We start from the raw sequence: 18,228 nt of genomic DNA, 5'->3' as shown, positions 1-18,228 counted from the left end.
GGAGTCCCAGTACTGAACCAAACTGTACAGAGGGACTGTACAGGGACAAGAGGAAAGCAGGAGGGATTTCTTAGTTGTCAGATTGTGTCAGTCTTTATCCACAAAGTAGAATCTAATCTCTGGCAAATCCCGGGATGAAGAGGCATCCCTGCAGTCTGTCAGTGAAGAATTAGAAATGTGGTCGTCTTCTCCTGAATTTACTCTTATTCCTTGTCCCAACAAAAAAATACGTGTTTTATAGCCATGTCCCAATCCACAGTGTATTTTCTGTTTAGATCTTTTGTGATAGAGTACTGTAGGAAATTGCTTATCGGGTGTTTACTGTAGAGTAAGAAGAGATTAAGGCCTATCTTTAAGGGCGTAGTGAATAGAGTACCTTTTAAAAGTTATAGTATAAAGACGTTGCATTCAATTCCTCTTGCATGTAAGAGGGCTTAAATCAGAATTCAAATGTGAACTTGGGTGAAACTGAAAATTGGTTTGGGTCATTGCTTCTACACGTCTGTGTTCAAGTGGAGTGCCTGGAGAGAAACCAGCTGCTAAATTAGGTTCAGCACCAGGCCCTAATGGACAGCTCCCAATGTGGTGTAGATACATGTGGTACAGTATTAAATTATAGCATGAAAGTTGTGGTTGATACAAGGAAAAAAACTCATAGGCACAGATTAGTGGGCATTAACAAGGCCCACATAACCATATATTCCTTGATTTATACTGAAAGAAAAGAATACTATGTGTTGTAGTAACAGGTGTGTAAGGATAGTAAATTTTAAAATCCTTTTTAAATCCAGATGTATCTTTATCTTGTTCCCTTTTTGTAATGTCAGTTCAGAAATTAGTATTATTTTCTCCATTTGCCTAACACTTTGGAAAGGTAAACACTCGGAAGTGTTATTAAAAATATTCACCGAGAAAGGAGAACAGGCCACTATACTGTACTGTCCTCTCTGCTTCTTAAATCTAGTCACACCCTTGTGGTAAATTAAGATTCCCTTATTTTCAGGTCTTTGACAAACATATGTTCAACCAGTCATGCAGGATATCAGCCTCTCAGAATTGTTTTTCGATTTGACGTTGTTTAACATCACTTACTGCTAGGGCTTGGATAGTCAAGCTTGTTACATGTTCTGTGAAGCATACTGTAATTGATTGAAACTTTTATCACAAACAGCTGCCATAGAGTCTCTCTTACCGTTATGCAGCAATTGCTTTCGATTATACAGTATGTATAATGTTGGCAAGCTTGTGCTAACACCACGTAAAATCCAATCGTTATGTTGTTTTTTTTTTGCCAGTAATGAGCTTTGGCATATGTATGCTGTTGAGAGTTAACAGACTGTTTCACAACATGCCTGGCCTCTTAAAATTCCATTCTCCTCGACATGCTTTTCGCCATCTGCCACCACTGTGTACCTTTCAGAGTTCATTCCTGAATGGGTCTCCGTTACAAACTTGGCAGGATGTCGACAAGGGTGGCACCCTGTCTTACAGGGTTTTGTTGCCAGACATGCCACGCAAGGCGTTATTAGTTAACGCATTTATGAAGCAGGTTCATTCTGTAAGCGCGGGGGGCCACTTTACAACAACACAGCTGGTAGGCTTTTGCAATTCTGGTCTAACTCCCTTTGCATTGACGTGGGGGTGAGCTTAACAAGAATATGCTCTTGAATACAATGAGGACTGAGCAGGTAAAGACAGCAGTGATGTAATCTGTGAGATACATAGCAGAGGGCCTAGAAAATGTGCACATCTGACAAATAAAAGATGAGATTATATTTGGTGGGGAACATATTGCAGTGAATGGTCTACAAATCATGCTTATTGCTTCTGTTTCTTTTGAGATGATATTGCTTGCTGATCAGTATTAAAGGACTTACACATGTACTGTACTGTATATACTGTACTTTTGCACTACAAATAATATCTAGATCTCAGGTAGAGCCCTGAATCCAATACAGTACCCTACAGCTAGAACTAATATTGTGTGAAATGGCATGCTGACAGGGTGGTATGTGAAATATGAGCAACCAGAACATTTCTGCTGTCATTCTGTTTGAAAGATTGCAAAAGTACAGCGTGATTGCACCATCAAACTGAAGCCAAATAAAATCAAAAGGAGGATGGCATTTTGTGGAATTATCCAAACACAGAAGCTAGCAGAAAAGACTGAAAACAAGCATTCCTGCACATCCATCTTCATTTGCTTTATAAGAACGGCACCTAGCTATTACGTTTGACAGGTAATACCTAGCAGGTCAGTGAAGTTGCAAATTGCGATTCAAGGGTATAATTATGGCTGGGTGTGGGGAGGAAACTAGCTGGAAGAAAATACCAAAACAAAAACCCATTTATGTGTTAATCCCACACAGGAGAACTGTGGGGGAACCTGTTCGATTGCGGATAGAGAATTCGTTGGAAACCATCAGTTTTGGATTTCTTGGGATTTAATTACTTTCGACTTTCCACTGTGCTGTCATAGAGATTTATTTGTCTTCTTTTTTCCCTATCTCATGGGTTACAGTTGAATTTCATTTACACAAGGCATTTGCCCGCACACTTTAAGAAGATTAGGCTCGGCCGTGATGATGAATAATATCCTGTAGGATCAGATGGTCACTTCCTGTATTACACAACTGCCCTCGGTGTAAAGGGCACACATATTTGTGTTCCCAGTAGCTTAAAGCCCATGAGATGTGGTCACAGGATGAATTATGTACAGAAAGGATAGTGGCTTAACCTTTCCTCCAAATGGCAGTGCTGAAGGGAAACCAGTGTGATATAGACGGTCATAATTTCCCAACACATTCCTATGAATGTGTGCCATTTCTTTTCTCCTCTTGTTTTTTGTCTTTTGATTGCTCTGTATCAGGCTTATCTTTTAGTGATTTTGAGTTCTTCCTCGGTTGGTACTGATTGCAGGAGCTTGATAGAAGACGGGACCAGTAACAATGTTCCAGTGCTTGATTCCTCAGTGGCCTCAAATCTGCAATCCGCCTGGCTAGCCTGATGAGTCTCAACCAAGTCTCTCACTGAGGAGACCATCATTCTGCAGTAGGACTGAACAGAATCGGGCATTGAATTAGCTCAAGCCTTTACCCAAAGGCACCTTACGTTCAAAGCAATTACCGGAACTGCAAAAATCAGCTTACATACACTAAATACCTAAAACTTTCAAATCCAATGTAATACAACACAATGGATTATATATGTTATGGTTTCCAAGACAAAACATAATCCAGTCAGGAATCAATTTTGGGATCAATGTCCCTAGACAGTCTAAATAGTTCTGCCTTTGCCCGTATGCTGCTAACATTCATTTAAAGTCCCTTCCAGGTGAGATCAGGAAAGCCCAGGTCATCACTAACAATTAAAAAAAAATGTCTAACAAATAAGCCTATTCTTAATACAGTAGCTTATATGTTCCCCGAGGCCTGAGTCATAAGCAATAATGCACAGTAACTTAAGTCTGCTGCTTTAACAGAGACCTAGGTCTATAAATGAAAAACTGAAACGTGGCTAAGGGTTGGATGATGGCGATGTCTATTAAATTTCGGAAACACAGACAGGACGGGACGGGTGGTAGTCTAATCATTTTCAAAACCAGAGCAAATACCTGGTTCTGAAGCCGCTCCAGACACCTACAACTCTCTGTGCAGAGAGCTGCTCCCTCTTCACCATGCTAAATGAAATCCTTCGAATTTGCAGTTCTAACCCCACAGCTTTGTTTTGCTGCTGAGTATAGGTCACCTGCAGGAGCATAGTTACACCATTAGGGTTTTGTAGAACCAGATAAAAGTACCTATCAATTGCCTCAGTTCTAGAATGAAGAACTTTCACTCCATTCACCAGCCTGTATGACAGATAAGATAAGATCACTTTATTAGTCATGTACAATTTCTTGTATTAGGAATTTATCTTTTCACAGACCCCACCTTGCTCTCCATGAGACACACAGACAGGGAGAGAAGCTGGGGGTCAGAATGCTGGGTCAGCCATTTATACGGCACCCCTTGGGTTAAAGGCCTTGCTCGGGGGCCCAATGGAGTAGGATTCCTCTGCCAGCCGCAGGATTTGAACCGGCAACCTCCCAGCCACAGGCGCAGAACCTGAGCCACCACTCCATCCTGACAATGACCTGAGATCAGGAATCATCCTTATTAACGTCTCTTATTGGTCTTGGAAGCAGGCTCTGTTATCACCACACCTGCCACAAGAGTTCATCAAAGGCCTCGTTTACCTGTAAAAAGGATCTCTGGGTGTCAATTAACTAATTAATTAGATAAATGGTGGTGGTTAGGTACACATTCTCACATGGGAGTAATTAGTGGTTTGAGAGTATAAAGGGCTTTACAGTGGATGTTTTTGAGCCTTTTGTCTTGGAAGCTGAAAAGCTGACATCAAGCCTCCTTTACAGTTACAACTGCAGCTGAGTTTCTTATGTGTTTGAGTGCCTGCAAACGTTTTGTGGTAATGCAATTCTGAGTTAATTTCATTAAGTGTTGGATAGCTTTCGCCGAGCAAAAAAACCTTTGATATTCGTAACCTTTTTTTCCTCCATATTTGTCAGCTGTTGTTCAGTCCTTTCTTTGCGGTTTACTCACCTGAGACCGAGACGCACGAACACGGTCTTCCCACTGCTGCCGTCTGTTTCCACAGCATTCCCAGAATTCCAGCCCCAAGCAGAGTTTCTCCCAGATGATCCGCTCCGAGAATTCTCTGGGCTCATCCTCCCTCCAGCTTCAGCAGACAGCTAGTCATTAAACCTCTCTAGGCCCCTTCTCTTTGGTGGCACCTGACCCTCCAGCAACTTTCTCTTGAGGAGACATGAAGGCTTTTTTTTTCACTCAGGTCAGGGAGGTCCCATATTGTGGCCCAAATGTGGTTGACATTTACTGGGCTCTGAGCTGTCAGGAATGAGCTCTTATAAATCAAACTGCGACTTGCACTTTTTACTTGGACAGATTTACAGCTGTGCTCATTTATCTGATTTCTTTTTCCCAGGAACAATCCCTCATTTTTTTAATTTGGGTATTATATACTGAGTAGTGTGCACATCATTTAAGATCTTGAGAACTGTATCCTTCTGTGTCTTCGAAATATAAACAATCAGATTTGTCGGCTGTCTTCTTAATATGTATTGATTCACTATAAAAATTAATTTCACTCCTTAAAGAGTAAACCAAGCTGGACTTCACACACTCACACGGATAGCATCCAGGAGTTGAACTTAGGGCCCCAGTGCTGTGGAACAACAATACTGACCACTGTACCACATGACTTCATGTATGCTGAAGAAAAATAATACTCTAAGTGGTAGAGTTCCAAGGGATACTAAGCATGTGTCTTTTAGTTTCAAACAAACTTTACTGCTGTGATCTGTATAGTCAAACTAATAAGGTACTTCAAGTCATAGGACATAGTGTGGTCAGAATAGCACTGGGGCCTGATGGTATTTTTCCACTCATACTGAAGGAAATGAAGCATGATATTCACAGACCCATAGCTAGTGAATTTCAGCTCTCTTAGAATGGAAGCTGTACCCACAAACTGGACAAATTGCAAGGACCAATTCATAAAAAAATAGGACATAACTGAACTCAATAACATTAAAAACTAATAGTTTTACTATGGTGATAATGCTAGAATATGATAAAGCTAAATTAAAGGAAGACTGACAAAATGCTTTTTAAGAGACAGCAACGTGGATTTCGACAGGGAAGGTCTTGTTTAAAAAACATAGTGGAATTCTTCAAACATATAACGTGGGCATTTGATAATAGTGATTCCTATGGAATAGTATATATTAATTTCAACATATGTTTGGTATGTTTTCCTTATTAAAAAGTCAGTTCTCAACTTAAAAAGCATAGGAAATTGTAACAGGACATATCAGGATGATATAAACTGGGTTAAGCTAACAATCAGATAAATGCATTCCTCACATTCTCATGAGGACATCAGGGAATTGGCTGCAGCTGAGGTTGCTGGATCCCTGTTTAAGCCTGAAGAGTCTCTCTACTGAGCCTCCTATGTTTCTTGGGTTAGTGAGCACTGAAGTGTCTCAGGGAGAGGTAGTTTAGGAGAGTTGTGTTATAAAAATTAAATACTTTGGTAAAGTTTAAACAAGGTTATGATGTGTTAGCAGCCTTGATTACTTTACTTGTTGGGGGGCTGGTAAAAAATGAAAATGAAGCTGAGCAGAACCAAACAGGATTGAGGAGGTGAGGGTCTTTCCACTGCTACAGGTTCAACGTGCAGTTAAGATTGTAAGGACAGGAAGCATGTGGAATATCAGGTAGGTACCCTGGGTTTATTTTCCTATGCTCTGGGTTGGTTTTCCATGTGTCCCCCTGGTATGCTGCTACCTGGGGGGAGGAATCTGTCAGAGAAACCAATTAAATGAATACACGTGGATCGAGAACTGGTCAATGGACAGGAAAAGGTACATTTTCCTAAAAAGTACACTGAGCAGATGTAAGCAGTGGTGTGCTGCAGGGCTCTGTCTTGGCTCTTCCTCTTGTCAACAGTATATCAGTGACTTTAGAATTGTTAGCTAGTGTTGAACTTGGAGATAAGAGTGGGTGTGGAAAATGTATTGTAAATGGTGGCAAGAGAATTCCAGAAAGACTTTGATGCATGAATGGATCTGGCAGGTATTTGGAGGATAGATTTTAACATCAGGCACTGCAAGGTGATTCAAATGAGCTGTAGCAACACATGTAATTGATGTTTCAACACTAACATGTGATTGACTTACTCAAATAATACCAAGAATGCTTGGTCATTGCATGAAAAACTCTTTACTATGGCCCAAGATGCATTTTTTTTCTGAATTGTACAAGGAATCTAGCTTGAATGGTGGGTTTAATTCTTGGACTTGCAAAGCATGCAGTGTGACATGGGACCAAGTATTGAGGACCTCCTTTGAACTTCTCACCTGAATTCCTGCATCACTGTATCTAATGTCACCATGCTGGGTCATTAAAGCTCTGGACCACAGGGAATAGTGCCTATGTATTGGTACTAATGATTTTAAGTACTTTATTTAAACTATGATGAATGGCTTCAGATTCTGAAATAGACCTCCTGTGAAGAATGACAGAAGAAAGGGTTCTGTTTGAAAGAGAGCTTTGGCTTCTTAAAGTGCTGAATGGTTATGATGGCTTTGATCACTCTAAAAAGGGGCATAAATATATTTGTGGAATAGCAGATTCTTTGAAAAATAAAGTGCAATACAACGTGCACATCTGCCGTTTTTAAAAAGAAAAGTAAATTTCCAGATATGCCCTCTGGGTCTTGTTTAATTAATTTAACCACTCTCCGAAACGCTGAATTGTTTAACAGATTGGTAGTAGTGCATTGTTTATTCCCTCAAAGACTTCTGCTGTGAGATATATTCTTGCCCGGCAGAATAAAACCTGCAGGAACACTGTTCTCATTCTTTACATCTGCACTAACCTTAACCCACCTGTTTCCCACAGCTGCCTGTCAATGTCTATTGTAGATCTTTCAACCAACAATAAAAAGCCTATGGAATTAGGAGTCTTTTGATTTTCAGAATTAGGGACCTCTCACTTAAAGCTTAAGAAAGAAAGCAGATTTGGATTTCAAAAAAGGTTATGTTGATAGTAGTAGCTGGAGGCTAGTATCACACACGCACACACATTATTTGAACTGGGTATACTGTACACAGTTCCACTAATGTTCAAGTGGGTTTTCTCATTTCAGTAGTGAACATGAAGAAAGAGCTAAACCGAAAATCGTGAGGATCATTCCATTTCAGTCGTGTGCACTGTGAGGGAGCTACATGTAGTTGCTGAAGGAAATACTGTAGAGCAAGTTATGCAGAATGCATTGCACACTGTCAGAAGCAATGTAGCCTTTCAAAATGCCTGTCCAGTGATTACAGTATGTATTATAAAAATCAGCTTTATTTTGTATAGCGCCTTTAACTGTGGCTTTTCAAAGTGCTTTACAGAGTGACAATAAAAAAAATTGATATGCACAACGAGAGGAGACAGTAGATGGTGGTGGTACTGAATTCAGTAGGAGCAGAGGGTAAAGAACAGGACCATTATTTTATCCATAAGTCTTTCCATTCACTTGAGAAGAAACCTTGTAGAACAGCTTTGTCGGTTACCTCATGATAGATTTCTGTAGCTTGAGTTTGCTAATTGATCTTTACCTTTCATTTCTAACAGTGAAATCAAAGCTAATTTTTGGTCTCTATGAAAAGAGACGGTCTCTTAAGTGACTTGGTTAGGTCATCAGACCTTCTGATGGCTCAGCCAGCTCTGGAGTCAAATCGTGTACTGTAGTTGTAACACATTTAAGAATTCTCCAACTTTAGCTGTGTCTATAGGATGTGTGCTTCAGAAGTAGAAAGATGTGAATTCATACCTTGAAAGAGGTCTTTGAGATGCATAGGATCAGAAAGCTTGACCCTATCATTATTAATAATTATTTCAATATGAGTCATACGCTGTGTTTTAATCGTAATATGAGTCATCTACTGGGGCCGTCTGCATTTTCATAATGGTCTGGTCTGAAGCAGTGGTGAGACTCTTGGATTGATTTTTTTTTTTTTAAGAACATTTGAAAATCTAGCCTTGTTCTATTTAAAGTTGTATTTTAGTTCTCTTTCCAGGTATACAGTTTTGGGTTCTATGTGGAATGAGCCTTTTTTTCTCCAAATTGTGGGTTTGAATTCCTATCAGGTTGTGATGTTTTCTACTCTAATTACTTTAGAGGCAAAAGCTGCTCAAGAGTCTTGAGTTTAATAACATCCCACAAAAAATGAGGTAGCATTATCCCTAAATCCCGGATATGTTATTTAATACTAAAAATACCTCTCAAGGCCCCTGTAAAATGCTTTTAAAAGGCCTCATTCTGAAGCAAGAGATTGAAAAATCAGCATATTAAACTACTGCTAGAAGCTCCGAAGACTGGTCAGATGACAGTGTAAAGTCAGATATAATTATTAGAGATTTACATCTGTAAAAGCTATTTATTCCTATAAAGATTATTTAAAACGAATTTGCAAGTATTCTCCGTGAAATGTACAACTCCACTGCTTCACAATCTCCAAAAAAATCGCACATTTAAAGTAGTGCAATCTTTTGGAAGTGGCACAGTACTCAATCAATCAAAGTTTATCAAATGCACCACAATACAGCGTGCAGCAGTAGTTGCTGGCAGTGAAATGTCTTTTCTGCAAGCTCACCGGGGGGGTAAAAATAACAATTTAAAGTTGCAAAATAAGGTGACATAAACTCAGACAGAGCTTTATATAAGTAGAGCTGTGATGTGTCCAGGGTGTATGCAATACACTGTCCATGTAGTGCAGTACGCCCAATACAATTTTCATTGTATGTTCATGTACAGTAGCCATTATGGGTGATTTACTGAAGGAGCTGCAGGTTGGCTATTTAGCAGTCTTATTGCCTGGAGGTAGAAGCTGGTCTGTAGTTTGTATCTTTGACTGAATGCTTCAATACTGTTTGCTGGACAATAGGGGAGAAAACAGTTTATGACTGGGGTCCTTGAGAATGGACCTGGCCATCTTAAGATCTCTAGCTGAGTAGGTCTCCTGGAATTTTGACAGCTCACTGCTGGTAATGATCTGTGCTGACTTCACCACCCTCTGTAGCACTTTGTGATCCCGGGTGGAGCAGTTCCCATACCAGGCAGTGATGCAACCAGTCAGGATGCTCTCGATGGTGCACCTGTAGAAGTTGGCCAGGATAATGATGGCATGCCAAACTTCTTTAGCCTGCAGAGAAAGAATAGGCACTGCCATGATGTTAGTGTGGTGGGTCCACTGTGATGTTAACTCCCTGGAACTTAAAACTGCTGACCATCTCCACTGAAGTCCCATTGATGTAATTAGGTGTGTAATCTCTCTGGCGTTTCCTATAATCCACAATCATCTCCTTAGTCTTACAGATGTTTAGAGAGAGGTTGTTCTGCTGGCACCATGCTGCCAGGGTTTCAACCTCCTCCCTGTACGCAGACTCCTCACCATCTGTGATCAGGCCGATGATTGTTGTATCGTCGGCAAACTTAATGATGGAGTTTGAGTTATTCCTGGTGATGCAGTCATGGGTAAATAAGGAGTAGAGGACAGGGCTAAGCACACTGACTCAACAGTGGAGCCCCCCACAAGGCTGAGTAGAGGATACTGTATGTCGGTGCCCACCCTCACCACCTGCGGATGTTCCGTCAAAAAGTTCAGGATCCAATTGAGGAAGTTGTTCAGTCCCAGGTCCTGGAGCTTGATAACAAGCTTTGAGGGTACTATGGTATTGAATGCTGAGCTGTAATCAACAAATGGCATTCTCACATACCATATGTTCCTTTCCTATCCAGGTGTGGGAGGGCAGTGGCAATAGCATCTTCTGTTGACCTGATCTGGGGATGCGCAAATTGCAGTGATCCTAGTGTGTCAGGCAGTGAGAAGGTGATGTATGCTTTGACCAACTGCTCAAAGCACTTCATGATAACCGAGTCATTCAGGCAACTGACTCTGGGTTTCTTCGGGAGAGGGATGATGGTGGTTTTCTTAAACTAGGAAGGAACTATAGACTGAGCTAGAGAAAGATTGAATATATCCAAGAAGACATCTGCCAACTGGTCTGCACATGCCTTCAGAACGTGGCCAGGGATAGCATCAGGGCCAGGAACCTTGCGTGGATTGGTCTTTTTAAAAACTTTACACACACACACGCTCTGGGTATGATCAGTGAGTTTTCATCTTGGATTTCTGGAATCCTCCTGGCTGGATCAGTATTGCTGATCTCAAACCGAGCAAAGAATGAATTTAGCTCATCAGGAAGAGAGGCAGACTGTTGTGTGATATAACTGGGTTGCGTTTTGTAGTCTGCAATGGTCCGTATACCACTCCTCATGTTCCGTGCGTTGCAGCCGTGATAATATAACTTTAATTTAACTCTATACTGCAGTTCTGAATAATGTCCCAGTCTGTCTGAAGAAAATTCAAATTTCCCGTGACAACTACTTTTTGCATTACTGATTTAATAATTTAAGACCATGGTTCTCAAACTTTTTCGATGATGGAACCCTTTTCTGTAAAAGCTAATGTGGATCCCCAGCAACCTTTTCTTCTTGCTTTTCAGAATTTAGCTATGGCGGTGTTCTGCAAAAAGCATTCTAGGACTGCTATTCAGAGGCGATTTTAGCCAATTATTAAGGAAGAAACTATCGGTTTGTTTTAATTGTAAGCAGTGCATGAGCCCATTGAGTTTATTTCAGTCATTTATTAATCGCATGAGGCTAGCAGCCATATCACCCTGTAACTCACAACTGCCAACCCACTGAACCTAAGCAGGGTTGAGCCTGGTCAGTACCTGGAGGGGAGATTCATGGGAAAGCTGAGGCTGCTGCTGGAAGAGGTGTTAGTGGGGCCAGTAGGGGGGTGCTCACCCTGCAGTCTGTGTGGGTCCTCATGCCCCAGTATAGTGACGGGGACGTTATACTGTAAAACCGAGGTCCTGACTCTCACTGATCATTGAAGATCCCGGGGCATTTCTCAAGAAGAGTAGGGAGTTATCCCAGTGTCTGGGCCAAGTGTCCCCCTTGAGCCCTTACTGTGGCCCCGTGATGGACTGGCACCCTGTCCAGGGTGTACCCTGCCATGTGCTCGTTGCTTGCCGGGAATGCTCTGGCTTCACCACGACCCTCCTCAGGAAAAGCGGAAGTGAAAATGGATGGATTAATCGCATGATAACTTTGATCATTAGCACCCCTACAGTTTGATATAGCTCAATCTCTGAAATACTTGTTGAGAATGAAAGAATCAAAGTTCTAACCGCTGGTTCAGCCAAGTTGGGGAAAACCAGAAGGGTTTCATTCTGGTAGAAAACTAACATTTATAGAACCAGACGACGCTTTCTGTGGTCCAACCAGGCACAAATAGGAAAAGTAGCAAAATGACTTTGTAAAACACTGTGAGACAACAATACATTAGTTTTTTTTTAAAAAAAAAGGAGTACCAGCAGAAACGGAACAATCTCAGTGTGATGAGTGAGTTCGACTCTTACTTGTACGTTTTTAAAAAAATAAATATTTGGAGTTGTGGATGTGAGCTGCAGTCTCATGTCCAACTCTGCATCCAATCTGTTGTGATACTGTTTTTGTGGGCACGTACAATGAAAATCCAGTTTCACACAGATCGGTGGTCACAAATGGGAGGAGAACAGAAAGTCTGTGATAATACTGGATATTCGTTTTTGCTGCTGCACCAAAACTCTGCCAACTGCACAGTTTGTGAGGAAGAGTCCGAAATCGGGTCAATGAGCTTCTCATTCTTGTGATGTGAAATCTTGAAATTTATAGTTATTTATTTTCCCCTCTTGTGGTTGCAGTAATTTCTAAGCGATCTCTCTACCTAGTAAAACACCATTCTCTCATTGCAAGAGCTTTTGAAATTGGCCAGATGGCCAAATGGCAAACATTTTCTCAACATCTCCAAACAAGATAGAAGAGCAGATGGAAGAGGAAATTTCATCCGACATCTTTGAGATACCTTCTGGCTCTAGCAGAGAAAGTATGGAAATTTATTCAGAGTGAATTTGAAGACATGCCTGACTTCTTTCTGACTTCTTGGAGCCATGCAAAGCCATCATAACTAGCATTTTTTTATGGCAAATTTTGTATTTTTCATGTAGCCTATGTGAGAGCTCGTGGAACACCTATGGACGTCCTGAGGAACCCCAAGGGTTCTGCAGAACACAGTGTGAGAACCACTGCTCTAAACAGGGTTTTCCCCTGCCAGTCCGGATCCAGTTGAAAATCTGGATCTGGTCCGGGTTTTCCCCTGCCAGTCCGGATCCAGTTGAAAATCTGGATCTTATGTTCATCATCCTTACTCTGTTTACCATCTTTCTGTAATTCCAATTCCATCATAGTTACTTGTCTAAATAGGAACTATTTCTTGTGATTTGTTCCTCACACCTGATTTAGGTATAAAAAAAAAATTTCAACTGTTTGTACAATGGGAGCAAGATATAAGTATGAACTCCATTGATGAATTAAATAACAGTAATAAAACTGCAACAGAACCTCACTACCAATTTTAAATACATTTTTGATATAACATTATGATGTTATTGGGCTATGAACATAGACTGTCTAGCATAATTGAATTATTCAGCATGTGAATGATTGAATAATTAAATGTTACTTGAAATCATGCAACATAAACATGTCTATTGGAAAAGCGAAATTAGACATTTCAATACAGGCATATTTTTTTTTTGTAGAAAGAGGCAAAAGCCTGTTTGGGGCAGTTTTGAAGATTTGATCCAGCCATTTTTCGAACTGCTTCTTCCAATTCAGGGTCACGGGGGAACTGGGGCCTATCCCAGCAAGCAAGGGGCACAAGGTGGAGTAGACCCTGGACAGGACACTAGTCCATTGCAGGGCACACAAACAAACACAAACAAGTGCTCACTCCAGGGTGTTTGTTGTTAGGCAGTAGAGACTTTTCTTCCATGTTTAAAGGCAGGAACTTGCTGGCCCTGTGTCACGCTCATTATTTAGGATGAGCAATAGAAGTTTGTCTGTGACGATTGTACTTCGCAAAGACTGGATTTTGGGTGTTTATACAGTAGCTATGCTTTTTCTTTGCTAGTGTTTGTACACATTTGTTCCATGCGTTTCCCTCATTCTAGCACAATGATTTGCTGTTTATAAGAAAACCCAGGACACTGTTCATGCTGTATCTAGATGCTCAGAAAAAAGGACCTAGAAATGTGAGTGCTCCAGAGCTGAGAGAAGGCAGGTGTCTCAGTGCTCAGATCTCTGGAGGGATCTGTGTAATAAAACTTACTGCCTGTTCGACACTGAAGTGCTCTGTGACGCCTTGCATTGCTACAGGGTTGTTATAAACATCACTTAAGTGACTGAGAAATGATCTTTCTTGGACTTGTAGTGTTAACAGCTTGGTCCCAAAAGAATACAGCAGCTTCTTGAAGAGCTGGATTCATACTGTACATCATTAAATGACATTGGGGTTGCGTGCCTAACATATTTAAGGGGGTTAGGCCATCTATCCCTAACCCTCTTCATTTAATGAAGCCTCATTTCATTAAATGCTGCATCTGATCAACACCGATGCAAGGCAGTGATATCTTCATCTAGCCTTGCAAGTAGAGATGGCCATAAAAGTGAATGTTAACCTCACTTTTATGAGGAAAGCAAAGCAGGATAACCTTGTTCAACCCTGAGGCAGGGCCCCTTTTAATGATGTTAGTAACAGATGGGAACTTTCAAGACCATTGCTAAATGCTGCTGTCATAGAGCTCTCTCTCAAACTGTTCTTGAGCTAGATTTTGGCCAGTTTACCCATGCAAAATTGAGACCTCTTTATGCATTCTTTGCATGTCAGGATCCTCACAGTTAGGAGGCCTTGACAACAGTATTTGAGAGTTCTGAAAGTTTTTTTTGGGAGAAAGGGGTTTTGTAACTGATGGGATACCCCTTGCTGTCTGCACTGCAGTTTGCCTTGTATAGTGAGCATGATCGGCTTTGAACATCTGGATTCCTCCAATGTGATTGTGGACTGTTAGTGCCCCAGAGCCAAGGAGACCCTGAACTTGAGAACCTGAAAACAACCAAGGCACATGACACCTGGAATACATCAAAGCACTGGACACCTGCTAGGTTAAGCAGCTAGCAAATCATTAACAAAAGAATCAAAAGTCTGATTTTAAAAAGAGCTGCAGGGTATTAAAGATTCTCATTTGTGAATGTGTGGTTTTGCTAAGCCTTTTACGCTATTATTAGGCCATCAGATAGTGGAAGCCTTTTATAATTTTCTTCCCACTATTGATCTCCTCAAGTTCAAAGACCAGGAAAATTGACATTTTCATACTAAGCAGGTACATTGGGTCAGATAAGCCGTTAAGAAATATCTGTCCTTTATCAACCAGGATTATAGCCTGGCCCATGAAAGACACTTTCAAAATCTTTAAGAACTGCTGCACAGATTGAGCTGACAATAACTTCACCCACTATTGAAACATCAGAAGCTTTGCACCTGGAAAGTTTCTAAATTGGTGTTCTCCCCTGTAATGGGTCATAAACCCTTTAGAAAAATGCAGCCCATTACTCAGACTGCTCAAAACCTCAATTCATTTAAAACTTTATAGATCTAACTTTACTTGTAGTACCAACAAGAGAGGTAGACTTGAAAATGAAAAGCCAAAATAATACATTTGTTTACATGACCACCATTTAATTTTCTTTGATATTCAGCCCACAGCTCCAGACCTGCTGTTTTAAAAATGCTTGGCTAACTACTGCCTGTTATAGTATGCATTAGTTTGTTCTTCTGCTCCCCAAAATGGAGGCTCAATTTTGTTCTCTCCCAGCTCAAACAGCCTGTTTGGGAACTGCGATAATCAAAACTTGGCAGCTTTTGGAAATCGCCAGAGCTGTTTCTAATCTGCCCCCTCACAAGACATTGTGACGATTTTCTCACAGCAGGTCGGTAACTGCACAGCTTCTAATGGAAACGGCTCCTGTTCAAGAATTGTTTGGCCAAATAGATCCAGACTCTGTACATGTCTCTCTTGTGACCAGAGTTAACGTGACGAAAAGGGTTACCTCCGTTAACCACTGTGGCCACCATTTTGTCTGCAAAGCTTAAACCGCCGTAGCCTTGGAAACCACAACATCTCTCAAAGGTGGACTCTTGCAAGACTTCACGCCTAGAGGCGTTTCAGAAGGGCACACAATTACTTCATACCCTCAGAACTTGCCACCTGCTTCTGGCTGTTCTTCTATAATCCCTCTGTGGCAAATGAACTTCAGACCCAGATGAGTAAAATTCTATTGACAATGCAGTTGCAATACCGGTTACAATTGTTTAAACTAGGCCCTTATTTTCTTCTCTTGTTGATGACATATGGGTTGTTTTGATACACAGATCACACTCTGCTCCCAAGCAAAGCATGATTTAATTGATTCCAAATGAGGTAGGTGTCATTCTACTGACCACGCGGTTGACATAAGGGGGGATTTTGATGAAATCAAGATGGCGGTCTCCACTGCATGTAACAACTGGTCAAACTCATTGCAGGAAATGCTACTCCAATTGATTTAGAACTTGACCCGTTTCAGCAGACTAAAACGTGCTCCGGACTTTCACTTCACATGTCGTGGCTCCTCCTTCTCCACCCACCTGTGTGGTGAAGCACAACTCGCACTTCTAACTGCTCTTTTCCAATACGTGTTTGGAGAATGAGCTGCACACGGGATAACCGTCATTGTAGTTCTGCATGTTTAATAGCGGTTCGCTTACACTGTTAAAGTAAGTGTTTAGGGATTTGTGCGGGAGCTTCAAAGTGTCTCTTATTCTGTCATTTTTTTTCAAAATGGTCCTTCTTGTGTCGTGGCGGAGCGGTGGTTCTGTGGCTGGGAGGTTGCCAGTTCAAATCCCGCAGCTGGCAGAGGAGTCCCTACTCTGTTGGGCCCCTGAGCAAGGCCCTTCACCCCAGCTGCTCCAGGGGGTACAATAGCTGACCCTGCGCTCTGACCCCCAGCTTCTCTCCCTGTCTGTGTGTCTCATGGAGAGCAGGCAGGGGTCTGCGAAAAGACAAACTTCTAATGCAAGAAATTGTATAGGACTAATAGTGATGTTATTAAAATGCTGAAGTTATCCTCTATGATTTTTTTACACTCATGCTTTATGGCATCCTGGGGGACAACAACATTTGGTTCATTCTTCCTTCAAGTACAGTACATAAACATGTTTAACATTCCAAAATGCAATAAAGAAAGGAAAAGGGGGAAACAAACTCTTTAAATTGAATTGCACAAACTTTTAATATTTATTGCAATTCTCGAGCGTTGAGGGGTGATATTGCGTTCTGTAGCTCCAGATTGAATAATGGACAGTGCGCAATTGCTTGTACAGTGTTTATTGGTTCTCCAAACCCAGTAAAATTACATTCTCATAAGGATTTCCTCAATCTCTTTGGAATGAGTCCCAGGCTCAAGCCCCATTTCCTCTTCTAAAACCGTTCTTTGGAAGCTCTGAAAGAATTGGAAATGGTTTCTGGGTTAAAGGTTGTACCGTTGCATCTTTCTCTAAAACACTGAACAATATTGACATTTAGATATTGCTACATCTAATAGTGCAGTTACTTTCTCATTATTTTTAATCTTTCTTTTTGGAAAGAACAACTTAAAGAAATCCATTTCTCAGATTTCAACATCTGATCTGCTCCAACATTTGTTCTGTAGTCAGTAGGCTGACTAATTATGATGTTCAGAATAAAGAAAGAAATGATCAGATTGGGTTCAAGATTCTCTTAGTCTCTAAAATACTAAATAACCATGTGTGGTTAACTTGATGTATACAAACTGATGTCGTAATGGAAGACACGATCTGCCTAAAATTCCATAAAACTTAGGCCAATCCTAACAGTTAAACTACTTTTTGGAAAAGCCTTAGAAACAAGGTTAAAAGTGCACTATAATAAATAAATATGATGCACTTCTCTATTTTCTTTTGAATGAAAGTGTGGAATTTATTGACATCAGTTTATTTGATTGATATGTTTGTGCATTTGTGTACATGAAAAGGCTGGGCATTTTCTTGAAGAATAAGAATACAAAAGCTGCTCCCCACCCAAGATTCAAGACGATTTTCCAGACGTCTAGAGCCGTAGCCACTAATGCACAATACCGATGGTGTGAACTGTTCATAGATCTTAGGATGAGGAGCGTAACCCACACAAATAAGGATGCTTTTATATGCTAATTGTGTTTGTAAGGGTAGCACGAGGTTAATAAGTGGGTGGTGTGTGAAGTAAAGCACTGGTATTGTGTACTGTATATGCAAGTCCTGGACTGAAGTCCCTCAGTAGCTCTGACTTACCCTGAAGTCCCTCAGTCTGTCGGCTCGCTCCCTCTGTGGTCTCTCCTGACCTGCTGTTCGAGTTGCCACACTCATCTTCCACTGTTCCCCTTTCTCCTACAGAAATATCCACATGGGAAAACGTTTTCTAAGTTCTCCAGCCTAGAAACGTGCCAGTGTTCAACAATTGAAGGAAGTGCCGTTTGAAGACAGACAGGCCTTGTACAGCCTAAATAATAATTCAGGCTGTACTGGACAAGCCTAACCCATTGCTTTGTCATTGTGGAGTGGAGACTTAATAATTCATGTTCTCAGACATTTACTCATTCTTTTGTTTACAAGAG

At 41.0% G+C, this 18,228-nt stretch overlaps 1 protein-coding gene and 1 long non-coding RNA gene across 3 annotated transcripts in view; one reads left to right on the top strand and one right to left on the bottom strand.

The window, feature by feature from the left end:
• Window positions 1–6,041: 6,041 nt before the first annotated feature.
• The window catches only part of LOC148654430 (uncharacterized), a 147,090-nt gene continuing 134,903 nt past the window's right edge, over window positions 6,042–18,228 (top strand). For both annotated transcript variants that reach the window (XR_015941382.1, XR_015941381.1), the window contains exon 1: window positions 6,042–6,295. This is a non-coding gene — a long non-coding RNA (uncharacterized LOC148654430). The remainder of the gene's footprint in view (window positions 6,296–18,228) is intronic.
• Window positions 16,928–18,228, bottom strand: part of ntf3 (neurotrophin 3) — a 47,876-nt gene continuing 46,575 nt past the window's right edge. The window contains exons 4-5 of the transcript XR_015941370.1: window positions 17,906–18,001; window positions 16,928–17,058 (exon numbers count right to left, since the gene is read on the bottom strand). The gene's annotated coding sequence lies outside the window, so the exon portion shown is untranslated. The remainder of the gene's footprint in view (window positions 17,059–17,905; window positions 18,002–18,228) is intronic.

This window comes from Lepisosteus platostomus, chromosome 9 (genome assembly GCF_059453375.1).
Source record: "Lepisosteus platostomus isolate fLepPlt1 chromosome 9, fLepPlt1.hap1, whole genome shotgun sequence".
NCBI lineage: Eukaryota > Metazoa > Chordata > Actinopteri > Semionotiformes > Lepisosteidae > Lepisosteus > Lepisosteus platostomus.
Note: the sequence above shows the minus strand (reverse complement) of the source record. Positions and strands in the feature narration are given on the sequence as shown.